The sequence below is a fragment of the Mastomys coucha genome, unplaced genomic scaffold (genome assembly GCF_008632895.1).
Source record: "Mastomys coucha isolate ucsf_1 unplaced genomic scaffold, UCSF_Mcou_1 pScaffold22, whole genome shotgun sequence".
Taxonomy (NCBI): Eukaryota; Metazoa; Chordata; class Mammalia; order Rodentia; family Muridae; genus Mastomys; species Mastomys coucha.
The window spans coordinates 165,760,027-165,768,788 of NW_022196905.1; the positions used below are offsets into that span (position 1 = coordinate 165,760,027).

Consider the following 8,762-nt stretch of genomic DNA (forward strand, 5'->3'; position numbering starts at 1 on the left):
GAAAACATTTCCTTCCTGAAGTGTCACAGTGACACAGGACAATTTAAACCCCCTCCCCCCCCGGAGTTTTCTTTTCTGAGATACCTAAGCTCTGTGAAGGTGATTTCCTATCCCTAGAAGACTCTGTGTGTGTGTGAGAGAGTGTGTGAGTGTGTATGTATGTGTGTGTATGTGAGTGTGTATGTATGTGTGTGAGTGTGTGTGTGAGTATGTGTGTGAGTGTGTATGTATGTGTGTGTGAGTGTGTATATATGTGTGTGTGTATGTGTGTGAGTGTGTGTGAGTGTGTGAGTGTGTATGAGTGTGTGAGTGTGTATGTATGTGTGTATGTGAGTGTGTGTGTGTGAGTGTGTATGTATGTGTGTGTATATATATGTGTGTGTATATGTGTGTGTGAGTGTGTATGTATGTGTGTGTGAGTGTGTGTGTGTATATATGTGTGTGTGAGTGTGTGTGTGAGTGTGTATGTATATGTGTATGTGAGTATGTATGTATGTATGTATGTGAGTATGTATGTATATGTGTGAGTGTGTATATATGTGTGTGTGAGTGTATGTGTATGTATGTATGTATGAGTGTGTGTGAGTGTGTATGTATGTGTGTCTGAGTGTGTGTGAGTGTGTGTGTGAGTGTGTATGTATGTGTGTGTGAATGTGTGTGAGTGTGTGAGTGTAAGTGTGTGTATGTATGTATGTGTGTGTGTGTGAGTGTGTGTCTGTGTGTGTGTGTGTAGTGGATGTGCATGAATGGGTGATGTATATTTGTGTGTATGTGGGGATGGAGATGTTTGTATGTATGTGTGTATGGGGATGGGGATGTATGTGTGTGTGTATGGGGATGTGCGTGTGTAGAGGATGTCTGTGTGTATGGGGATGAGTATAGGGGATATGTGTCTGTAGGGGATATGTGTGTGTATAGAGGAGATGCATGTGTGTGTATATGTGTATAGGGGACATGTGTGTGTATAAAGGATATATGTATATATATGTATGTGTATAAGAAATATATGTACATGTATGTATATGTGTCTGTGTTAGGGATATATATATATATGTATGTATATATATATATATACATATATGTGTGTGTGTGTATAAGAAATATATGTATATGTATGTGTATGTGTATGTGTTTAATTTTTCCACATTCATGGAAAATAAGAAAATTATTTATTCTCATTTGAGTAAAATTACAAGAAATAAAAGCCTAATCTTAATGCCTCAGTTGGATTAGTAGTAAATGTCAGAATAGTCTATTGTCAGATGAAAATTGACAGAATTTTATTGGAAAATGTGGTGTAGGTGCTGGAAAAGGTGTGGGAGTGACTGTGTGAGAACACCAGGTCCTCCTCTGGGTGACAGGAAGTTAGAGAGAAAAATATAAGCAGCCAGTGCACCCCAGAGGTAGGTGTGCTGACAAGAGACAAGAGTTGAAAATGGGGCCAAACCAATGGGCCTGAGCCTATGGAACAGTGAACCAAGCTCCCAGCTGAAACAGGAGAAGCAAGACAGGATGGGAGGGAGCCAGTGTCAAAGAGTAAGAGATGTGACCTCTCTTCTTCCTCCCTCTGACCCAGCCCGTTCCTCCTCCTCCTCTCCCTCATGGCCTCCCCTTCCACAGCTTCCTGAAGATCTTTGAAGACCTATTTCCCAGACACCAACTGCTTTTTCCTTTTTTCAATTGATTGCATTTCTATAATTACATTCTATACACGTACATTTTAAAATAAAAATGACTTCTTTTGTGTTTTAAAGAAGAATGAAAGTTTGCCTCAAACTTCAACAAGAAAGTGATCCACTGCGTATGAAATAAATCATAGGAGTCTTTGTCTACAAGGCCGGTCCATACAAAGCTCCTGACAGGATGCAGCGAAGAGCGAATACCTTGGTAAACAGCCACTCCGTTCCCAGGGAGAGCTCCCATCTGTGATGAGAAGTTTGAGGCTCACACTCGTGGTAGTAACATGGCTCCCTCATTTCCGTGCCATGAAACCCTGGCGCTGACAGTTTAACATGACATAGGTCATGCAAGTGTCGAGCCATCTGAAAGAGTCTATAGGATCCTGGGAAACTCTTCAAGGGTCATCTGGCTATTAGAAGCCCAGCAGCAGGGGGCGGGGCATCTTCACTTCCTAGGTGCTTCCAGACTCACCTCCCTGTCATTCCTTTTTATATCTAGAAGTTCTTCAGCTCAGCAATCTCAGATGCTGCACAGTCAAAATCAAAGTTCCGGCCTCTGTAGCATCCCGATGCTGCCTTTGCGAGACGCCAGAGCCTCCTTAGAACAGATAAATCAGAGGCCCTCAGGTCCTGTGGCCGCAGGCAAGGTTTCTCCGGGTGAAACAGCTTGTAATTTCCACCTGGTGCTGGACATGATCAATGAAACATTTCTGAGATTGATTTGATATGACACCCTGGGGAAATTGTCCCTCATGACAGCCCATCCTGCCCAATGCCAGCTAAGCATGATGGATGATTTGCCTTGTCTGAGACTCACTGGGGGTGACATCATGAACAACCCGAGCCTCCACTGGGCACTGAGAAAGAAGGAGCAGGGAATGACAGGTGCAAGGATGTTCTGGGTTGTCATTGTCACTCAAATGACATCTTTCTCAGCTTTTTGGCATGTGCTCAGGTGCAGAGCTGTGAGGTGGAGTCCCGAAGCCTCTGCTCACCCATCCCTTCTCTTTTTTTAGCATCACTCTCTAAAGTACAATGATTTGCTGAACACTATTAAATGTCGACCTGTGTGTGCCACATCCCAGTCAGTGCCTTGACTACCTCACTGTCCCCAGGACCTGAGGGTTCTGTTTAGACAAAATTTGCACCAAGGAAGCTTATCAAATTATAGGAATCCTAGCCTAGCTTTACTGAAGCGTGGTCACCATAAACCCTCAAAGCTCTTCATTCAGGGAACTTGGGCTAGCAACATTTTGACACAGCAATTAGGATTGTCTTTATCCCATTCTTCTATGCATGTATGTTTTACACTGCCATTACAGTTACCTGGCAACTTTTGAAAGAGCGCACTTTTTAAGAATACATAATCTCTTTTTATTTTTGGCAGAATAGCTGGATTTGCCTTGTTCTGAGTGCTTGTGGGAAGCAATGTGGTAAAGCATTTACTTTTTTTTTTTTTTTTTTTTAGAGCTGTGAAGTCAGTCTATGTCAAAGCTTCAAGCAAGGGGTAGGATGTGGTTAATCTTTGATGTTGGTAAAACACTTCTGTGTGTGTCTGTAAGGGTGTTTCCATGGAAGATTGACAAGTAGGTCAGTGAACTGGCTGGGGAAGACCTTCTCTGAGCACAGGCAACACCATTCAGTAAACTTAAGGCTCAGCTGAATGAAAGTATGTGCATGTGCGTGTGCGTGTGCGTGTGTGGCGGGGGTGAGGTGAGGTTCCTGTTTTCATGTGCTGCAGGTTGGATCCAGGGCCTTGCACATACTAGGCAAGTGCTTGATCACTGCGCTATATTTATAGCACTGCTTATAGTTCGACCTCACAGTCCATCACTGAGGGAAGTCAGGGCAGGAACCTGGCTTCAAACTGACAGTTCAGGGGACTAGGCCTAAGAACTGGGCTAGTCCAGGTAAGCCCAGGCAAGTCAGTTACTAGAAAAACTGCCAGGCTTCAGGCAGCCAGTCAGAAACTGCCCTGCCATCAGAAGCTGCCCCACCGCCCGGCCTGAGGCAGAGACAATGGGGTCAGCAGCAGTTTCCAGACCACCCGTGCAACAGTTTCCAGCCCCTCCCCACCTCAGTAATGGAATGTCCCTAGAGACAGAGTAAGATAAAAGTCATCTACCCTGGAATCCCCTAATGTGCTTTAAATCAGGCCTTCGAGCTCAATTGGTGTCTCTCTGTCTTGGTAATAGGAGACCCCAACACGATGCTAAACTTCTGCAGAGTAAGACACTCTTTGTGTTTACATACTGTTTGAATCCTCGGTATCATTCTTCATCGAATCATGGACCCTTACAGCTGATACTTCCCAGCAAAGTTAGAAACAAATGGTCAATTTCTTACAAGGGAAACCTCCCACCTCAGGACCTGTTCTGAACCCACAAGCTTTACTTTATCTCAGTGAAACACTTATTTATCAACTAATACAGAGTACCCTGCTAGGGTGTTGGGAACATCTGAACAAAAGTAGGGCTTCCGTTTGAATAACCCAGGACGTACAGTAACCTAAACGGTCTACTCTGCATCTGTGGGTTTTCCTCTTTGGTTGAAGACCTTTGTCTAATCCTGGAACCTCTTCCTTAAGAAGCCCTCACCCTTCCTACCTTTATGGGCCTTCATGCCAAAGCACTACTTTGTTCTCTCACCTAGCACCTCTCTACTTTAAATAAAAAATATCTCCAGGAGGCATCTCTACGGGACAGGCAGATATGCAGTTCCAGCCACACCGACTGTAGGTTTGCAGAGCTTTGGTGCCACTCAAAGTTAGCAACACCATCCTTGTTCTGTAATCCTCTGCACTGGCTAACACAGCACATAGACTTCTGTGAGGTGTAACTACTTGTAACTGGTCCCAGAGGAGAAAAGCAAGTGGCACATACCCTGCCTCTGATCCTTTTCTCCCTCCCTACAGAAAAACTTTCAGAGGCTTGAGTTCCTCATGAAGGGGCCTAGAGTATGCTAAGCCTTCTGTCTCCATGGTCATGGTACCTGAAAAATCATCTCACTTCCTTCCAACCAGGTCCTGTCTCTGGTGTATTGGATTTCTAGTAGCCACACCTGTTATAGAATATAATGCAACAGATCTGGTTGGTGTAAGAGGGTTTTTATGGGGGAAAGGAGGGGAGTGGGAGCCTGGAGAAGGGTTAGAGGCAGATGAGTAGACATGTAGACAGGCAGAGAGACAGGAGTAGAGCCTAGAGAACAGAGAGGGGGGACAGAGAATAACAGAAAGGGGGAGAGAGAGACTGGCTGGGAACAACAGAGAGCTGGGGTGTCTAACAGTCCACACCTGACCCACCTGGCCTCGGCAGTGGCGGGTGATAAGGTGACCAGTTGCTAGGTCCCCAAGGGCAAGCCAGCAGAATTGCAGGCATGCTAACAATACCCAGCATCAATAACAGAAGGATTGAGAATTGCATTTTGTGTATTAACTATTATGCTAACATTTGAGAAACTTAAGTGTCCTGGTAGATGCAGAGACGTCTTCCCTGTGGGCTCTGTTGTCAATATAATCTGGCATGTAGCTCAGGAAATGTTTCTTAAGCATTTATTATCTGTGTAGGAGGCAAAAATTATTTACTGTCTACTCTGAATTCTTAACCAGGACCTTCTGTAACAAACGACAGATTAAAGTGGAAAAAATAGAGAGAAGCTTGTTGACAGGATACCTTATAGTACACAATACGGAAGGAGAGCGGGGTGGGGGAGCATTTAGATTAACATGTGAGGAAGCCGTGAAAATCTGTGGGCCTTCCTCACACTGAGGGCACACTGGTAGAAAGACCTTTACTGGACAGACACAGCCCAGCGCAGCACAGCACAGCCCAGTGCCAGGGCACTTCTTAACCTCTCCAGCCCAGTCCCTTTATTTCTCTCACTATCCATATGCTTCAGGGCTAATTCTTGTTTCCAGGCACAAGACCCTGGAAATCCCAGTGGGTGCCCTTCATACCCAACCCTTGCTTATGACCCTAGAAAAAAGAGAGATTTAAAAGAGGTGGCTTGAGATTCAGATTTAGATATCTCCAGCTGAAGCGAAAGTGAAGGGAATTTAAGGAATTTAAAGTATCTCTCACAGGGAGACAACAGGGGAAATCTCAGAGATTAAGGGTCAGGTTGTTTCCTAGATTGAAACCATGCACTGAATCCTTCTCCTCTTGTGATTCATAGTTTCTCTAATACAGAAAAGACTCATTCCTAATATCCTTGCAAAAAGGAACTTCTGCTCTATCTTTTAACTTTCCCTGTCTTTGCTTTTATTAAAACAATCAGTTTTGAGCAGGGATATGGCTGAATCATTTATCGCTTAGCATGTCTAAAGATCTGAATTTAACTTCCAGCCTTCCAAAGCCATCTACCAAATATTCAAGTAGAAAAAGATAATTAATTCAAAGTAACTTCAATATACAGAAAAAAAAAAGGTGGATAGACAGAGGCTGTGTAGTTTCCTGATGGATGAGGGGCCTTAAAAAAATCTACAACCTACAAAGCCACAAGGGTCAGTTGCCTCCCAGTTCTCATCTCAAGTTTGAAGAATGAAATTCGCAGACAACAGGAGAATGAACTTATAGAAGAGATTGTTCTAGAACTGAAGAGAGAATACAGCTGTAGTGAGAATTTTGGATCCTTTAAAAATCTAGTTACGTTATGTGACTATGTTTTTGTTTGACTCCCAAGTGTGGGATAAGAAGCTGGTTCACAGAAGGTGATTATGATTTGCCTCGTGCACTAGTAGGGGTGTGATATTTGCCAGGGGCAGATAGTTTAGTTCTGGGGATTCTGGGGCAGTTATAAATGGGAGAGCCCTGAGAGGGGCAAGGGTGGCTGCTGCTCCCTTTGCTGCTGTCTTTGCTGCCACCACTCCACTGCCGCTAGCTTGCTATTGCATCTGTTATTGCTGGATTAATGGTTTTCTGGATATTCTGACTGTAAACATTGGACTTGCCCCAATGTTCCTTATCAGCAGGAAGTAGCCTTTAGAGGCCTTTGCCCCCTTTCCCCTCTAACCTTTCTCTCCTACCTAGTTTTGGGAGTTGGGGGTAGAAAGGACTGGAGTGGCGTAAGGGGTGGCGTAAGAGAGTTGAAGGTATAAGAACACAATAAAATAGCTTTAAAAATTGTGCCAGCACAGAGCTGCTGTATAGCTGGAGTGGGGCCTTAGAAATGGGGTACTATTGAAACCAACAGACTAAATAGGAGATAAATACAGACACTCAGTGTATTAACAGAGAGATGTGATCTATGTGTACATATGAAATTCAAAGGAAGGCTAGAATGCTGAAGCGTAAATACATTTATTCACAGGAGAGTAGGAATGGATATGTGCATAGGTCTTCTTTCCTGGGGGGGGGGGTAGAGGGGATTCAGGGGGTGGACCTGGAGAGAGAAATTAGCTTGTAAAATCATCTTCTTTGGGATGTGAATGAACCCAAAAGACAGACGTTATCTTCTAAGGTCAGCTGCTGCTTTGTTAACTCTGCTCAGACTTCTTCCTGAGACACAAAATGAGATTTCAGGGAGAGATGACAAGCAGTGGAGTGGATTCTCTTGTAGTTTGGGCTTCACTGGATAAGATTATTTCCAGAGGCTGTATCTCTCCAGTTGTTGGTGGAAGAGGAACCCCAAATCTGAGAGCACCCTAGTCCTGGTGCTCTTAGCAGTCAACACACCAGTGTTTGGGCTGTGGTTTTTGAGCCCCAAACCAGTTTAGGTTGTGCCCCTAGGACTATTGTTCATATGTAAGGTAAAGGTTGTAGTGTGTTACTGGGCAAAGCACACTTCTGCTTGTCACAGAAAAGAAGAAAAATTAAAAGTAAGATGGTGGAGAAGCCTCACAGTTAACTAGCTGCCTGAAAATGGCCTGACTATCATCTTAAACCCCATCTCAATTAAGGGCTGCAAACATAGAACTTAGAGAGATGATTTGGGAGAACAATTGCAGCCTCAGAGGGGTGGACACCTGAGTATCAATCAATATGGTGGTCATTTTCTTCGATCCACTCTGAGGCTACTGGAGAATCAGCACACGTCCTGGGTTCTGGAACTCTGAAGAACAGTTGCTGATTAGAATTCCCGAGGCAAACATTCCTCTGTTCCCATCTCCTGTGTTCCCTGCCCCTAGCAGTTCATTTCACATGGAGACCATTTAACCTCAGCTCTTTTTCTTATGAGTTTAGAGTTAGAACTTTCAGGAAACAAAGGGTACATTTGCAAAGGAGAACTTGTTAAGAGCTTTGGGAGTGTCCTCCCTCCTCACTTCCTCTCAGAGGATTACCATAGGTGAGAGAAACCATCAAATCTGCAGCCCTTCCCTCAATCCTGCCTCCTCCAAGTACCCTCAGAACTCCAAGTCCAGGAGTCATGCAAGAACCCAGACCCAAGCTTCTAGCATCTGATTCACTGAAATCGTCCACCCCGCCGCCCATCCCTCTTGTCCACACAGCCAAATCTAGGTTACTGATCTTTTCAAACCTCTTGAGACCTTCCGTCCATTTTCTTCACTTCTACCTAGTTTGTGTTTCATAATTAAGCATTGTTAGCAACACTCACTAATTTTCTTGCCTCATGACTGTGTCCTGGCTCCCTGGCGACAGCCCTCATTCAAGCTACACCTCACTTTATTTCCTTTCTTCTCAAGATAGAAATCTCAGCTATTTTCTTCTTTTCCCCATGTCTCAATAATGGCCAATCCAACATCAAATTAATTTCATATGAATTTGGAAATCATTACTATTTTACAACAACTTTTAGCATCTTGATTTCCTTATCAAGGCCAATGGATTCAGGCGATCAGTATCTTCTACTCATTCTGATCATTTATACAGTTAGGTAGGGATGGAGAGATGCATCTTCCATTGCTCCCAATCTGGCACCTGTGAACCCCATTCAGTATCTTTCAGCTGATGATTTGCACTTAGTTGTTAGCATCACAGCCTCCTGATCCCCCAATGCAAATCGCTTAGGTAGGAGCCTGCTTCAGGCTACACTGGGCTGTAAGCGACCTCTGGTTTTCACCGTCTGGGTGCTTCTGCTTTGACTGTCTGGGTGCTTCTGCTTTGACTGTCTGGGTGCTTCTGCTTT

General features: G+C 44.2%; 1 long non-coding RNA gene across 1 annotated transcript in view; it reads left to right on the plus strand.

Moving 5' to 3' along the window:
* Window positions 1-6,353: 6,353 nt before the first annotated feature.
* Window positions 6,354-8,762, plus strand: part of LOC116071242 — a 20,515-nt gene continuing 18,106 nt past the window's right edge. The window contains exon 1 of the long non-coding RNA XR_004110783.1: window positions 6,354-6,387. This is a non-coding gene — a long non-coding RNA (uncharacterized LOC116071242). The remainder of the gene's footprint in view (window positions 6,388-8,762) is intronic.